Source organism: Chlorocebus sabaeus, chromosome 17, assembly GCF_047675955.1.
Source record: "Chlorocebus sabaeus isolate Y175 chromosome 17, mChlSab1.0.hap1, whole genome shotgun sequence".
NCBI lineage: Eukaryota > Metazoa > Chordata > Mammalia > Primates > Cercopithecidae > Chlorocebus > Chlorocebus sabaeus.
Window position 1 is genome coordinate 46,658,989 of NC_132920.1, and position 17,824 is coordinate 46,676,812.

Consider the following 17,824-nt stretch of genomic DNA (forward strand, 5'->3'; position numbering starts at 1 on the left):
CATGGATGTGAGACAGTGAAGAAACAGCCTAAGCAGAATTGTGAGAGCATATCCACCAATGCTGAGGAATCAGGTAGGGCTATAGGATGAGGCCGGGTTTGCAGGACCCTGAGAGTGCAGCAGAAGATTCGAGGCCAGGAACCCATGGTGTCCAGAGATACCACCTTCATTTATGGTTAAGGAACCAAGGCATTTTCATTTCCTACTCTTTAAATAAAATGGGCATTCCTTGTTGACTCAGGTTTAAGATAAATAAAAAAAGAAATTGACTGGCTTAGAGGTTTTAAAACATTCCAGACTTTGTTTATACAGGGAAAGATTTTTCAAAGGTCAAACTTGAACTGCTGTAATCACCTTTATATATCTATGTTCAGTATTATTCTAGTTCCATAAACAAGCTTAAAATAGGAGTTGATAATACCACCAGATTTTAGAAGAGGAAGAGCTTCACATTTCTGTATATCTACAGCCAAATGCATTTTTTTAAGCAGGGTCAGTATTTCTGGAGAAACTTTGCATTTTATGGAATGGGTTTAAGCAATTCACCAGAAATGACTCCAATTCCTTTTTTATGCAGAGTAAAGAATGGGGCTGTAGGAGTATATACGTTCATATGAAAAATTGCTTACAAATATTATATGAAAAATAGCATACTATAAAATAGTAAAATTCCGTTTTTAGATTAAAATATGTTTATAATATTTTAATATTGTAATATATATAGGAAGGATACATGGAGTATATAGCTATGGTTTTCTCTAGGGACAGACTTGAAGATGGTTTTTCATTTTCCTTTTTGTTCTTACCTATATTTTTAAATATTCCCACAAGAAATATGTATTCTTTGTGAAATTTTTCTTCAGGTTAGTATCTAAGGACATAAGAACTGGGGCATACATGGGGTGCTAAAAAATGGTTGTGTTTTTTAGGACAGGATCAGAAAGGGATTTTATTGTTATGGAAGAGGGATAGGAAAAATAACGCCAATAATTTTCATTAAAAGAATGACATGACAGCACAACAGCAAAATTATAACCCATAGGTTCTCATGTACCTATGGTTATGATGACTTTGGATAAGTTACCCAAACTTCTGTGGGCCTTATTCTCCCATATATCAAATGAAGACCTGGGTACTCTTTTTTATTATTTTTATTATGCTTTAAGTTCTGGGATACATGTGCAGAAAGTACAGGTTTGATAGTCCTGGGTACTCTTAATGGCTCTTCTAGCTTGAAAAAAATTACTATGACTGATACCTTTCTCAACAGTCATGGAACCTGAAGTAACTTCACCCACCTTTCCACCTCATACTGAAAGAAGGTTCTGATTCTCACCCACATGCCCAGAAAAAAGACATATTATCTAAGAGACGAACTTAGCCAGTCAAGTGCAGCCGCTAGGATTCCCTTATAACCCAAAAGTTTCTTAGGCCCTAGGATAAACTTAATTGCTACAATTGCTAAGGAAAAGTCAAGTTAATTACTGGATTTTCTGCTTTCAGGCAGAATTATATTTTCCTGTGCAAATTCCCTTTCCCTTTTGTTTCAGGAAAGTTCCCCATCCTTGGATGTATGCCCCAGTGGATTGTGTTTTGCCTTGAGGACACTGTTTGGCAAGGTTTAGTTCACAAGATGAGTAGATAATGGGAAATCAGTGTCTCTACCCACCACCTTTTTCTATTTTTTCCTTATAACTTTTCTCGATTGTTATTATATCTGCCACTTTCATACTAAATCTTCCCACTCTTCAAAGTTTAGCATTCAGTTTCCCCAGGAAGCGTTATCCAAACTATTTTTTTCCACGGCAACCACTCCCCTGTAGGAGTTTTCATGCACTTACTTCCAATCCCACACAGTTGAACACTCATGCTATCCTCTTGTCTACGTTATCATCTACTTCCCTGTGCAAGTCTTTTTACTGTAGCTGGAATACGAAGACCTCAATAACAGAGACAAATTATTTAACTTTTCTCAGTAAGTAATGCCTGATATATTGTTTAGGTCAGAGAAGATGATGATAGTAAAAGACAATTTTTAAGTCACCAATTTTCTTTTACATTTTTATTTTATTTATTTATTTATTTAGAGATGGAGTCTTACTCACTCTGTTCCCCAGGCTGGAGTGCAATGGTGCCATCTCAGCTTACTGCAACTTCTGCCTCCTAGGCTCAAGCAATTCTCCTGTCTCAGCCTCCCGAGTAGCTGGGATTACAAGTGTGAACCACCACATCCGTCTGATTTTTGTATTTTTAGTAGAGATGGGATTTCACTATCTCAAACTCCTGACCTCAACTGATCTGCCCACCTAGGCCTCCCAAATTGCTAGGATTACAGGGTTGAGCCACCACACCTGGCCTGAAAGTCACCAATTATTGATCAAGTTTACTGTTGCCAGGTATTGGAATCCAATACAGTGCCTGCAGCAGGTATACAAAAAGACCGACGCTTAAACCTAAAGGTTCAATCTCATGAATTTTGTGATTCAGGAAAAAGGGGCTTTGCCTCTACTATCACAAATACCAGCTCACCTCTCTCCTGATACTCCAGTAGTAGCCCTGTGGAGACTGGAATAACTTGGGCTTCTTGTAAGGCTTAACATGAAGCAAATCAGTAGAAAAGCAGCAAAAAAAGCAAGATATCTGAATGCCTTGAAAAATCGGAAAATAAAGAAAAGGTTATGGATTTTGGACTATGATAGAATTAGAACACTGAAAGATGTCTTAGAAATGATCAGTGAAGTCATGATTTTATAGAAGAGCAAAGTAAGGCTCAGGGAGTAACTTGCCTAAGGTAGATAGATGGTAGAATCAACACCAAAATTATGTCTCTGGCCTCTAAAGTCTAGGATTCTTCCTAATCTGACCACAATTTATTTTTCCTACAACATTCTAGTGAAAGAGATGCATTAAATAACTGTGCTCATTTTCTACCAGCAAGCAAAGTGTCCTAGAAGAAGGAAGAATATGCAGTGGAATGATCCAACTCCCCTAGTCCCCATGATGCACTGCTTTCCTCTCTTCATGCCAGTAGTATGGTTCCATTTTTACATTCCACAGTTCTAAAATCAACCCTAAGATTAAAACTAAACAATCAAACCAAAAGAACGTACCACTAGTTCAACTTTTGGTTAATATTAGGAATGACTCATGAGGTAATTCCTGAGCACTTACATTATGTGATACGGGAGTCCTCCACACAAGTGGGCTTAAAATCCTTCATGAACATTCTCTAAGGCCTAAAAATATGTTTGTTAAACAATCTTCTAAAATAGTGTTCTTAACCTAATCAGTTTTACCAACATTATGTTGTTGTTTCACTTGGTTGTGTGTGGTCCACTGGAAATAGTGTAGTCATCTAAGACCTAGGCATGCCAAATCCTCTCACTGATTCTGTCATGGGAACAATAGTTGGAGAACATCCATAGTTATTATTATGCAGCTGATATGATGAATTCAGTTGTTAGTTGTTGAGATTGTCTACATCTATAGAACATTTAGGGAACTAAAGAGAAACTCTTTTGCTGGCCAGGGACTCTTGTTAGTTTGGTTTGGGTGAGATAAAGTATCTAGATAAGCCCTTGCTTATGCATTGACTGAATAGCTTCTTTCACACCTATATAATAAGACATTAATTTTACTTCTTCACCAATTGATTCAATAAATCAGCACTCCATGAGTCATCACTATAGAAACAAACAGCAAACATTCCTTTTTTTTTTTCCATTGAATCTCCAGTGGGGGATTAAAAAGATTTTCAGAGCAAAGACTCTAGAGTCCCCAAGCAAACATTTCAGAAAGTGGCTAGAATGACATTCTCCTGCAAGTCCTTTACACCAGCTTGATTTATTCCGCAAGAGGTAGGATATGGCTATTACAATCCCCATTTGCAGATGAGAAAAGTGAAGTTCAGAAAGTTTGAGTAATTTGCCTAAAACCACCTCTAGCAAGTGATGGAGTTATAGAGCTAAGTGTGGTGTTCACATGTTCAAAGCTCATGAAATTTCTGGCATATTCCACTGCTTGCCTTACACCAACAAAACAAAATGAAACAAAATTAAAAAAAAAAACAGATATACTTGACTGTCATTAATTCTCATAAAAAAAATAGAGGAAATACAAATACATCCCACTGTCAAAGCAGAGCAACTTTAAAAACTTCTAGTATGCAAAAACAAAATGTGAGCATCTCTCTTGTCAGGTCAACTGTTTAGTCAAAGTAGGCAATGTATGTAAATATGATACCTGGAGCTTATTTTAAGTTTCTGGTAAGTTTAATTTAAGTTTCTGTGTAAATTTTGGAATTGCAAGGCTTATGACAAAGGATTATCTTTCTTTTTTCAACTTTTATTTTAAGTTCAAGGGTACAAGTTTAGGTTTGTTACATAGGTAAACTTGTGTCATGGGGGTTTGTTGTACAGATTATTTCATCACCCAGGTATTAAGCCTAGTACCCATAATTTGTTTTTCCTGATCCTTTCCCAACCTCCACCCTTCAGTAGGCCCCAGTGTGTGCTGTTCCCCTCTGTGTCCATGTGTTCTCATCATTCAGCTCCTACTAATAAGTGGGAGTATGCAGTATTTGGTTTTCTGTTCCTGTGTTAGTATGCTAAGAATAATGGCCTCCAGCTCCATCCATGTCCCTGCAAAGGATATAATCTAATTCTTTTTTATGGCTGCATAGTATTCCATGGTGTGTATGTACCACCTTTTCTTTATCCAGTCTATTATTGATGGACATTTAGGTTGATTCCATGTCTTTGCTATTGTGAATAGTGCTGCAATGAACATACATGTGCGTGTGTCTTTATAATAGAATGGTTTATATTCCTTTCGGTATATACCCAGTAATGGGATTACTGAGTCAAATGGTATTTCTGTCTTTAGGTCTTTGAGGAATTGCCACGCTGTCTTCCACAATGGCTGAACTAATTTACACTCCCACCAACAGTGTACAAGTATGGCAAAGGGTTATCTTTTTCTTTTCCCTTTGTACCGAAGCCTCATCTTTTATGCTATAACAGTATTTCTCAAACTGCATATTGATGTTAATAAGTGTACAGAGGGCCGGGCGCGGTGGCTCAAGCCTGTAATCCCAGCACTTTGGGAGGCCGAGACGGGCGGATCACGAGGTCAAGAGATCGAGACCATCCTGGTTAACACGGTGAAACCCCGTCTCTACTAAAAAATACAAAAAACTAGCCGGGCAAGGTGACGGGCACCTGTAGTCCCAGCTACTCGGGAGGCTGAGGCCGGAGAATGGCGGGAACCCGGGAGGCGGAGCTTGCAGTGAGCTGAGATCCGGCCACTGCACTCCAGCCTGGGCGACAGAGCTACACTCAGCCTCAAAAAAAAAAAAAAAAATAAGTGTACAGAGAAAAAAATAAAATAAAACAAAATTTTGAAAATACATTCAGAAAACATTGGAATACATGTAGTATGTGTTTCCCTGCTTCAGAACTTCTTAAGACCTTAATATATTAGTGCTCATGGACTGGTTCCCAAGTGTATTTGACCACAGAACCTTTTCTCTTTTTTTGAGGAATACATCTGTAATCATCTTATGTTTACTGGAACATGCTTTTGAAAATATTGCCCGTTTCAATGATAGTTTCTTGGAGACCCTAAAGTCTCAGAATTCCCGAGTTTTGTAGAATATAGGATAGTGTCTGCATCTATGACTATAAACCTTGTGACTAACTTATAACTTAAGCAAATGCTTCCAAAATGAGCTAAATAGATTTCTATTAGCATAAGTCAAATAAATATATACAGTGCTTGCTGAGGAAATCTTCAACAACAAATCTAGATCTTTCCATAACTGGTCCTTTCCTATCACTCAGGAATTCTCTGACCATCCAATCTCAACCTCTTTTTGCCTCCTTCACATTCCTTGAATCAGTTTTATCACATAACCCTGTTTAATTTTCCTCATAGCATTTATCAATATCTGAAATCATTTTACTGTTTTGTCTTGACTTAGAATCTAAGATGCATGACAGTTCAGTCATTTATATTTCCAACAGCTACTATGGTGCCAAGTACATACAGAACAGAAAGTTATTTCATTCATTCATGTATTCATTCATTCAACAAATATTTACTGAACACTTACCATGTGCCCAAAACCATTCTAGTCCTGAAACCAGCAATGAGTAAAACAGACATCAGTTTACTCCTTGAATTGTGTGCACGTTAGATTTGTTTTATTTAAACAAGACTTTCCATTCCCTTTGGGGATGGCATGTTTTAAACCAGTGTAGTTATTATTTAAAATTCAAGTTATTAATAACTAATTTACCTAACTTTGTAAACATAAATTTTCGTATGGCTTGCTTTTCCGTAGTTTGTAGTTATTTGTTTAAAATCAAAGAGCCAAAAATTTTATGTAAATCATCTCATTTAATCCTGACAACAGACCTGTGGAGTGCAGACTATTACCTCCATTTGATACATGAGGAAAGTGAGGTTATAGAAATAACTTTCCCAAGACACTTAACTGGTAGATAGGTAACATCTGAATATAAGTTCAGTAGATTTGAAATCAAAGCCCATATCCTTTTCTACCACATCCACTGCCTACTTGTGATATTAGTATAACCCAATAGTTATTAACAGAGAAAAAAGCCAGAAGCACCAAAAAATGCCTTAAGTCAATGGGTCCCTTGTGTTGCATTTTGTGATTGTGTGAATTCTCTCTGATTCTTTGCATTTGGACTCCATTTCGAAGTTCTGGGCAATCCATGCTATTACCTCCCAATGATCCATCAGGACCATAGGCAGGTGTCTGCACCACCTCAGAGGTAGTGACTTCTATATTTCTGACAGTTACTGTCTTCCTGGAGAATAAGACCATATGGTATATTTTGTTGCAAGGATGCTGCAAAGGGAAGATAAAACCAACAAAGGAGCTGAGAGAAAAAAAAAAAAAAAGAGGACAATGAGGAGAATAAAGACAAGTTCACAATAAGCTAAATTTAGAAATCATTTGAAGTTCCATTGTTCGAGTTACAAAATTTGTCTTGCTTTCCAGCAGTCCAAGTGCTGCTGACTTGATGTGTATGTGACCTTACCAGGTCTCCTTGCCCTTCTCAGTGTCAACTTTATGACACTATGGAGGATGAAACCAGTCCTGGGCTGCTGAACTCTGACTTCTTTAATGTGGGATAATGAGCCTGGTATATTTACGTAGTGGTTATTTTGGATTTTTCCATTATATACAGCCAAATACAATTCTAATTGATACAACCAGATCAATTGGTTTTGATGTTTTTAGTATTTAAAAAGCTACATTTGAAAAACTCCTTGAGAATTGACAAAATAGTCAAAGAATTTCAAAAGTGGTAGTATAGTTATGAGGAAAAGAATACTAAGGAAGAAGGAAAGAAGAGAGGAGAAGGAGAGAGGTTGAGCAGACTGAGGATGAGGAAGGAGGAGGAGGAGAAAAAGGAAGAGAAGAAGCGGGGGAGGGAAGTGGAAGACAAAGGGGGAATTAGAAAGAGAAGAAGAAAAAGAAGAAAGAGAAGAAAAAGAAGGAGAAGAAAAGAAGAAAGAGAATAAGAAGGAGAAGAAGAAATGAGGAAGGAGAATAAGAAGAAGAAAGAAAAGGAGGAAGAGACTGGAGGAAGGGGAGGAACAATAACAGCAAGGAAAGAACAAGATAGAAAATATTCCATTCAAATGTAGACTGAAACTCCTCCACTCACATTTAAATCATATTTGCCAAATCTTGGTAACTGTGGAGCTCTCCTTATTTATAGAATACAATTTTACCCAAAGATTTCATTATTACATTCTTCTAGCATTCCCGTCCAAATCCATAAAACTAAGGCTCAAAGTTCCTATTGCATATATTAGGTTGGTGCAAAATTAATTATTTTTAATGACCAAAACTGCAATTACTTTTGCACCAACCTAACAATGAGCCAGTAACATTTCTTTCTTTTAAACTAACTTGATCAAACCCAGAGAGGTCATTCATTAACTAAATTTTATCGACTAATACTAATCTAAATATTCTGGTAATGTTTACAAATGAACCTTCTTTTCACTTTCCTCACAGAGCCCAAAATCTTTCTGGGTTTTGTATCTGACTTCAATTTTTTTTTTCAAGCTTCATATCAAAATCGTTTCTCTCTGTCCCTTCGATCTTCCCATCTTGAGTAGGTTGGCCCTATCCTGAGAGTCTACAGGTCCAATCCTATCCACCAAAGACGGGTTAGAAGGTGCTTGTGGAAGATGACGGCTATTCCCTAAAAGAAGACTATAATGCTTGCCACACTGATATTTGGCTAGGGTGTATGACTTGCTTTGGCCAATGCAAATGGGACAAAAAGAAAATGTGAGAAATAGAAAGGCTTCTGTTCAGTCCCACTCTTTGATTAGGGAAAGAGTCTCTGGCAGAAGGAGAGAAAATATGAAGGGAAAATAATGAAGAGAGGTCTCAGGGGAAAGAGGAAAGAGGAGGTGGCATGACCTGAAGGGAACAGGAAGAGGAGCCAGGTCAGTGTCTGAGGATGGCCCAGCCTGGACTTCATCAATATCTCCCATTGGCCACAGCTGGAGACAAAAGGAGGAGCCATTGTAGTTCCCCAGGCTACACTTTTGGGAGCTCTGTACTCAACTGCCACACTAGCTTTCCTTCCTGCTGGCACAGGATGAAGATTTTCCTTCGGCAACAATGGCACTTTGCCTGTTTATCAGTATGTGTGATCTTCATTTGAGCCCTGTATCTTTGTTTCAGTCAAGATCGACTTGCTTTTTGTGAATAATCCCCTACCTTATCCTCCACCGCCTGCCAGCTGCCTCTAGCACTCACAGCACTAAGAAGCCCTCAGGATCCAGCAAGCTTGCAGGGTAGAGCTAAATGGTAAGGAGAAGTCTTCCAGGCTTGGGTTTTGCATGGGCTAAACAAATTCAGCCCTAAACTGTCACCATGGTTGAATATCCTGCTGTCATTCCTACTATTTGTTAAGCCTGAACTTGCTCCTCCATTGCTCAATCTTTTGGTTTAGCAGCTGTCTTCAGGTTCATATTCCTACATGTGTCTCCCCTTCAGTAACTGACCCTTGGCTTCATTTGCAGGTTCCAGTGCCTAATATGACTGCACAAAACCATTTCATTTCCCTTCATATTGTGGTCAGCTCAGTCCTGGATCAGCCATCCTTCACCACCTGGCAGCCTTTTTGCCTTCTGCAGATGAGTTTTCTTTTTAGCACAAGAATTAGAGAGGAGCTAATCAACATCAAGCAATTCACAATCACAATTTTGTATTCTTATTTTCTTCTTTACTAGAGCAGAAGCCAAAACAAAAGAAAAACAACTTGTTACAGAGATTCACATGTGAAATCTCCTGGTTTTGCAAGTCAGAGGGCAGTCAGTCTAGCATCCCTCTCTCCAGCCCCATCCTGTTTTTGGCTTTTGAAGCTAGTGCTTGTGTTGTTATTAATTTGCACCAAATGGATGCTTAGCAACAATCAAACATGATGTATTAAATATGAAACTACTTTCTGAAGGAGCTCAGAATCACAAAACAAGCTCGTTGGAACAAAGCTCTTGAAAACGCATGTAAATAGAACATAAAAATCTGAAAGATATATGAAGATCATTTCACCACATTCCATTTATTGGTGAATAAGCTAGCGAGAATCAAATCAATTAAATTCTTAAACTGGTCTAAATTAGTTTGGCTTCATTTCATTTTATGGTATTTGCTCTCCAAACTGAGAAAACTCGGTTTAGTTTTCTTCATGGCATGGTAACAGAAATAATTTTCAAGTGATGTTGAAGCTTATTTAAGTCTGATCCAAATGACAACATAGCATTTAAATTATGTTATATAACTCTTATGTAAACCGACAAGATAAGTTATCTGCTGGAACTAACAACTTCCAAATTTTAGTGGCTTAACATTGTAAAAGTATATTATTTGCTATTTTTACATTTCAATGTGGGTTGTGTTGGGAGGAGGTGACCCTTCTCCATACAGTCATTTAGGGATCCAGGCTTCTTCTATCTGTTGCTCCACCATCCCCTGTAGCCTGAGAACCATCACTGAATCCATAATTCCTTCTCGTAGGTGGAGGAAGAAAACAGAGCAGTGCATGGAAGTTTTTTTTATAGGCCAGACCTGGAAGTTAGTTGCACATCACTTTTGTCCACGTTGTTGGTCAGAACTCAGTCGCATGGCCACATCTTACTGCAAAGGAGCCTACAAAAATGCAGTGCTGCCTGTCTCCAGAGGAAAGGGGACCCAGTTTGGTGAAAAAGTTTCAGACCTCAAGAGATTGGAAAAGGCTCCTTGCTCAGCAAAGGAAAACCAGAGATAGAAGAAAGTGTCACTGTGTGAAAGAACAAAGGCACAAAGCAAGGGATCTGCAGTTTTCAGCATTAAAGAAAACATGGATAATAACATTTTTAAAGGGCTGAGAACATGTCTCCGATGATAGCACCTCCTTTGGGTTCTGGAAGGTGTAGATGTGATGCCCACCATTGAGGGGTAACCCAACTCTTCAGTCACTCTCAAATATTAACAGTAGCAGCTATTTCAGCATCTATTATGTTTATGATGTTTGTGCTCTTGTTACTTCCATAATTTTTATATTTAATTTTTTATATAATCTTATGATAAGAACGTGTGTCCCATATTTCAAAAGTCCCAGGAACACTTGTGGGGTGTGTGTATGTGTGTGTGTGTGTGTGTGAGAGAGAGAGAGTTGGTGGAAGTAATGGATGAATGTTGAGAAGGGAAGCAGGGAGTGAGCTAAAATGTTCTAGTGAAAGCAATATTTCATAGCAACTAATTGCCTCAGAGAATTTGTGGAAGGTTGAATCGACTCTTTTATCCCCCAACTATACTATCAAGCATTAGAAATGCTAGTTATTGCCTACTGATGTCTATTTTGTTGGAAATATATTGAAATCTGTTGCATCTACTGCTCTTACTACTTTCCACATATCAATTCATAATTCTGAAGATTGGCCCTGTGGGATAATGGAATGTTGATGGAATTCAGTAGATATTTTCAGAGAAAAAGCACTGAAGAATCTTGATAACATGACTAAGAAGCTGGAAAAAGTGAATGCTGCTTATTCCTGTTTAAGTCTCCTTTCTCTGATTACATATTATTGATGGCAGCGTAGAAAGTATGAAAACACTTAGAGAAAACAGATTTTTAAAGTAAAAGCTAAAAATGCACTAAACCATCCTCCTGGTGGACAGCACTGCTCCATTATATTTTAAAAGACTCCGATACATTTGGGCTTAGAAATTACCGGAAGAGATCATTGTCTCCTTAGTGTTTAGAGATGTGGGAAAGAAAGGTTTCAATGTAGCATCTGAAATATCTCTGTCTGACTCACACCCTGGGGGAAAAGTGCTGACAGCGTCTATACAGGAGGAAGCAGAGACACAGTTAAGAGTACAGATTCTGCAACCAAAATGCCTGCACTGAATTCTGACTTGCCTTCTACTCCCTGTGTGACTTTAGGCAAGTCACCCAACCTCGCTGTGTCTGTTTCCTCTTTTGAAAAATTGAGATAATATTAGCACCCATCTCAAAGGCTTATAATAGGTATGTGATGTTAGGCAGGCTCTTGGGAGAAATATAGCGCCTCTGTGATAGGGACATCCTTGAGGGCAGGATGCCCTCTCTCTCCCTCTGCCTCCTTCTCCCCTCGCTTCAGTGTCGACATTTTTTTGGTTCATTGTAGATCATGACCGGATGAATGTTCTCAAACATAGTCTCCGTCTTTCCATGAAGCTGCCTTGAATGACACATTATGCTATAGTGAAAGTTCAGCAAAATCTCAGTGTGTAGAGTCTTACAAATTGAATTATGGCTTTAGGGCTCACCTAAAAAACATTTTTATGACGTTTAATCCATTTGTATTTCCTACCCTGACATACAGGGGACAATGCCTTGCTTTTATTTTATTTTTTACTTGTTTTTCTTTTTGGCTAGATGACAAATTAACACAGGATGGGAAAAGAATGCCAAAAATGCAACTTGGGGACTAAACCACCATTTTTGTCTTTTTTTTTTTTTTTTTTTTTTTTTGAGAAGGAGTCTTGCTCTGTCACCCAGGCTGGAATACAGTGGCATGATCTCAGCTCACTGCAAGCTTCGCGTCCTGGGTTCACCCCATTCTCCTGCCTCAGCCTCCCGAGTAGCTGGGACTGCAGGCGCCCACCACCACACCTGGCTAATTTTTTGTATTTTTAGTAGAGACGGGGTTTCACCGTGTTAACCAGGATGGTCTTGATCTCCTGACCTCGTGATTCACCCGCCTCGGCCTCCCAAAGTGCTGGGATTACAGGTGTGAGCCACTGCACCCAGTCCATTTTTGTCTTTTATGTTGAGTTTTGAACTTGACCTCATGGAGCCCTTTCATGGAAAAGGCAGTTCCAGGATTCTTTGTGGCCTCTTCCACAGGAGAAAGTAGAGGAGCTAGAGGCCTCTAAAAATTTAGTTATTAAAGAACTGAAGTTATTCACAGCAACCTGGCAGAGGAGAATATGAAATACCTGGGTCTCAGATAAGAGGCTTGTTCATCTAGAATGGTGAGTGAGAATCAGGATGTCTGAGACTGACAAGCAGAGTGGCAGCAGTTCCAGCTACTGGAGAAACACAAAAATAGGATTCCAGAAAAATGACAACTAGAAGTTTCCTGGGTCTGATGGTGTTGAGAGCTGCAGAGAATAATGACTTCAATTTACAGAAAAATGTAAATAGAAGGGGTCAGGAAGTTGATCCAGAAATGTTTTTAGTCTTTATTCTGTCTTATAACTTTATGACACTTTATCAGCTACAGAATTCATGAAGTGATGGGATCTAAGCAGTAGGGTGAGGTAGCAGGTATCCTTGTTTGGTAGGATAAGAACTGTGGCTGGGAGATTAAGTAGAAACAGAGCTAGTAAATGGATAAGCCAGAATAAGGATGGAGAGGTTTGGGTCAAAATTCAATGTCTTTCCACTGCTCTGAGCTGCTTGGTACTTTATCTGCTCCATGACAAAAGGTGTAGAAAGATCTATAGCAGTGACATTCATGCTACAAATTCTGCTTTCAGTGGGCACCAACTGATGTGACACATTTTGTGCAACCATATACATATAGCAATCATAGAATGTGACACATGTGGGGGTCTGAGAACTCCTCTATTCTAGCCCAGACTTCTCAGTTACAGAGGAGAAAATGCTTAAGGTGTGACTCAGCGAACAACAGGGAGTTGGGTTAGAGCTTTGTTCCTCTATTCCTACCATTCAGTCCAGGATGGAGGCCTTCCTTCTTTATCCTGGGCGCTCCCCAGAGGAGAGGGGCTGGTCTCTCTTCAGTGTTGCAAAGAAAAACATTGCCCTAGAGCTCTTTTTCTTTACTGGAAATCCTGCTTCCGTTTCTTCCAAGGAGGAAATAAAGTTGAAAAATTAAACAATATTACTTATTTCTACTACCAGCTTAGGCAACTATAAAATAAGAATCCCTGGTTTCTTACCTAAACTCACTCAATAAAGTATTGCAAACAATTTCAAAATGCTTATTTTATGAATCAGATTGTCACATTTCTTGGAACTGAGGACCAAAAATCAATACTTCCTTGTAAGTGTGGTTCTTATTTGTTCTTGAAAGAAGAAAAGTAATGCATATAAATTACTTACACAATGCCAGATACAAAGTAACAACCAATCCATGTTTGTATTATCTTGAACTCACTCTATAGCATCACTCTATCAAGACACATAAACCTTCAGAATGAGCTACTATAGCAAGTTAGTTGGTCCATTTGTTCTTTCCTTTGCTGTACTGAAAGAGTAAAATGTAACTATTTCTATTACTTTCTGGATATGTTTGCTGTATAAGCCATTTTTGTTCATACAATTTATTTATTTTGAGATGGAGTTTCACTCTTGTTGCCCAGGCTGGAGTCCAGTGGTGCGATCTTGCCTCACTGCAACCTCCGCCTCCCGGGTTCAGCGATTCTCCTGCCTCAGCCTCCCAAGTAGCTGGGACTACAGGCACGCACCACCATGTGAGGCTAATTTTGTATTTTTAGTGGAGATGGGTTTTCACCTTGTTGGCCAGGCTGGTCTCAAACTACTGACCTCAGGTGATCCACCCGTTTTGGCCTCCTAGTGCTGGGATTACAGGTGTGAGCCACTGTGTCTGGCCAAACATACAATTTAGATAGGCTGTGGTTTTTAGAAGCCGTCAATAACAACTTTTAAAGATCAAGGAGAATTGAGTTACAGGGACACCACAGAGAAGCCTGAAAAAGGGAGCGAAGAGGGGTTTTCCCTAGACTAGCAAGATCTTCCACTAGACTGGCAAGAGATGAGATGGCTGAGCCCTAGAGACCTGAGTCCTGAAAGGTCTGATGTAACTGTGAGACCAAAAAAGTCGGGGTAGAAGGGAACACAGGCTCCAGTGTTCCTACCCGTGCTGAGTGAGGCCTAGAAACCACAGGGCACCATGGGATTTCAATGGACTGTAATGATGACAGAGGCAAACTTGAAACCCTGGTGAATGGAGGTGCTTGTCCGTCTTTCTAGGTAACAGGTAACATCCCTAATTCCACGGTGATGCTGAGAAGCAGAGGGCGCCCTCAGAAGTAGTTTCTCATAAGAAATTTGCAACTGGCTTACGAGAACAGGACCACAGAATCAGGAATCGTGCTGCTTTATAGGGTACTTAAAAGTTGTATTTTTTGCACATCTGTCTTGTATTCTGAGTCATACTTCTCACATTGTTTATCCTTCACAATAGCCTTTTTTAACAACATTACGGCGATAAAGTTGAGATGGCATATAATTCACCCACTTAAAGTATAAGATTAACGGCTTTTAGTATATTCACAGAGTTGTACAAGTGTTACTACAATCAATTAAAAAATGTTCATTGCAAATTTCAAATAAACAATACAGCAAAAATAACTATAGTCACCAGGTTATACTTTGGATTGCCAGAAATTATTCCTCTTATAACTGAAAGTTTGTATCCTTTGACCAATATCTCCAAATTTTTCCCACTCCTCAGTCCCTGGCAGCCACCATTATTTGTTAAGAGAATAGATCTTGAATGTTGTCAACACACACACACACACACACACACACACACATACGCATAGCTCTGTGAGGTGATGGATGTGTTAACTTGATTGGGCAATTATTTCACAATATTTACATATATCAAAGCAAAAAAAATGTTAATTTCTCTCCAAAGAAACCCAAGGCCCTTAGCGGTTACCCACTCAATCATCCCGTTCCTCAGACATCCAGGCAATCACTAATCTACTTTCTCTCTTTGCAGATTTGCTTCTTCTGGATATTTCATATAATGGAATCATATCACATGTGGTCCTTTGTGTCTGGCTTCTTTCACTTAATGTTTTCAAAGCTTGTCCATGTTGTAGCACTTATCAATATATCAATATGCTGTATTTTTCTTTTTAAATTAAGACTATATATTTTCAGAGCAGTTTTAGGTTCACAGCAAAATTGAGAGGAAGGTACAGAGATTTCCCACATATCCCCTTTTATCTCTTTTTATTGCCAAGTAATATTCTGTTGTATGGTTATACCATGTTTTATTATCCATTCATCTATTGATGGACATCTGAATTATTTTCACTTTTTAGCTACTATGAATAATGTTGCTATAAACATTTGTGTTTTTGTTTGAGTAGCTGTTTCAAGTCTCTTGGGATACACCTAGGAGTAGACTTTCTGGATCATATGGTAAGCTCTATGCTTAACCAGTTAAGGAAATGCCAAACTGTTTTCCAAAGCAATTGCACGATTTTCCATTCCTACCACCAGAGATTCCCAATTTCTCCATATTTTCACCAACACTTGCAATTATGTGTCTTTTTAATTATAGCCATCCAAGTGGATGTGAAGTGGTATCTCATTGTAGCTTTAATTTACATTACCCTGATGGCTAATTATGTCAAACACCTTTTCATGTGCTTGTGCCTATTAGCTATTTGTATTTCTTCTTCAGAGAACTGAATTACTTTTCAGATTCTTTGCCTTTTTCTAAAACTTAGGTTGTCTCTTTATTTTGAGGATCTTTCACTTTCTTAATGATGTCTTTCGAAGTACAAAAGTTTTTTAATTCTGATGACATTCCAGCTTATCTATTTGGCTGCTTGTGCTTTTGATGTCGGGGTCTAAGAAATCATTTTCTAATCCAAGGTAATAAACATTTTCACTTATGCTTTCTTCCAAGAATTTTATAGTTTTAGGTCTTATATTTATTTGATTCATTTAGAGTTTGCTTTTGTAATATGGTATAAGGGAGGGGGTGCCACTTTATTCTTTTGCATATGGATATCCAGTTGTCCCACACTCTTGAATTAAGGTTATATTATGCCTATTTAATCTGTGAAGAAACTGAGGCCCAGAGAACTAAAGTGATTGGCTCACTATCATATGGCGCTAAATGGCCAAGCTAGAATTTGAACTTGAGTCTTCCCACAATGCAATTGATATTCTTTCTGTTATACTGTAACTGCTGCCCTATTTTCTATTTCCAACCACAAATAGCTGGATTTTTAAACTATTTTTAATTATTATTTTCTTTACTTTTAAATGTAAAGAAAAAGTGAGATAAGGGTCTATTTTCATTCTTCTGCATTTGGATATCCAGTTTTCCCAACACCATTTATCACAGAAATTGTTCTTTCCCCATGGTGTGTTCTTGACATCTTCTCAAAAATCAGTTGACCATAGGTAGGTGGGTTTATGCTGGAGCTCTCTATACTACTCCATTTGTTAATGTGTCTGTTTTTATGCCAGCCCCATACCCTTTTGATTATAGCTTGCAATATATTTTGAAATGTGGTAGTGTGATGCCTCCAGCTTTGTTCTTCTTGTTCAAGATAGCTTTGGCTACTTAAGTTTTTTGTGGTTTCAGATAAATTTTTTTTCTATTTCTATGAAGAATTACCATGAAATTTTGATAGGAATTACACTGAATCTGTAGACTGCTTTGGATAGTGTGAATGTTTAAATAATACTAATTGTTTCAGTTTATTAACATGGTGTGTGTGTTTGTGTGTGTGTGTGTGTATATATATATATGTATATATATATTTTTTTTTATAAGAGTCTTACTCTGTCACCCAGGCCAGAGTACAGTGGTGCAATCTAGGCTCACTGCAACCTCTGCCTCCCAGGTTCAAGTGATTCTTGTGCCTCAGACTCCCGAGTAACTGGGACTGCAGGTGCATGCCACCACACCCAGCTAATTTTTGTATTTTATTTTTTAGTAGAGATGGGGTTTTGCTATGTTGGCCAGGCTGGTCTTGAACTTCTGACCTCAGGCGATCTGCCCACCTTAGCCTCACAAAGTGATGGGATTACAAGCATGAGCCAGTGCACCTGGCCTATTTTTCTATTTATTTGTGTCATCAACTTTTTTCATCAATGTTATATAATTTTCAGTATATAGATCTTTTACCACCTTGATTAAATTAATAACAATAGGAATTTTGAAAACTATACAAATGCATGGAAAGTAAATGATATGCTCCTGAGTGGCCAGTGCACCACTGAAAAAATAAAAAGGAAACCAATAATTTCTTGAAACAAATGATAATGGAAACACAACACAACCAAACCTATGGGATACAGCAAAAGCAGTATTAAAAGGGAAGTATATAGCTATAAATGCCTACATCAAAAAAAGGAAAAACTTCAGATAAACAACCAATGATGCATCTTAAAGAACTACAAGAGAAAGAGCAAACCAAATCCAAAATCAGTAGAAGAAAATAAATAATAAAAATCAGAGCAGAAATAAATGAAATTGAAATGAAGAAGCAATACAA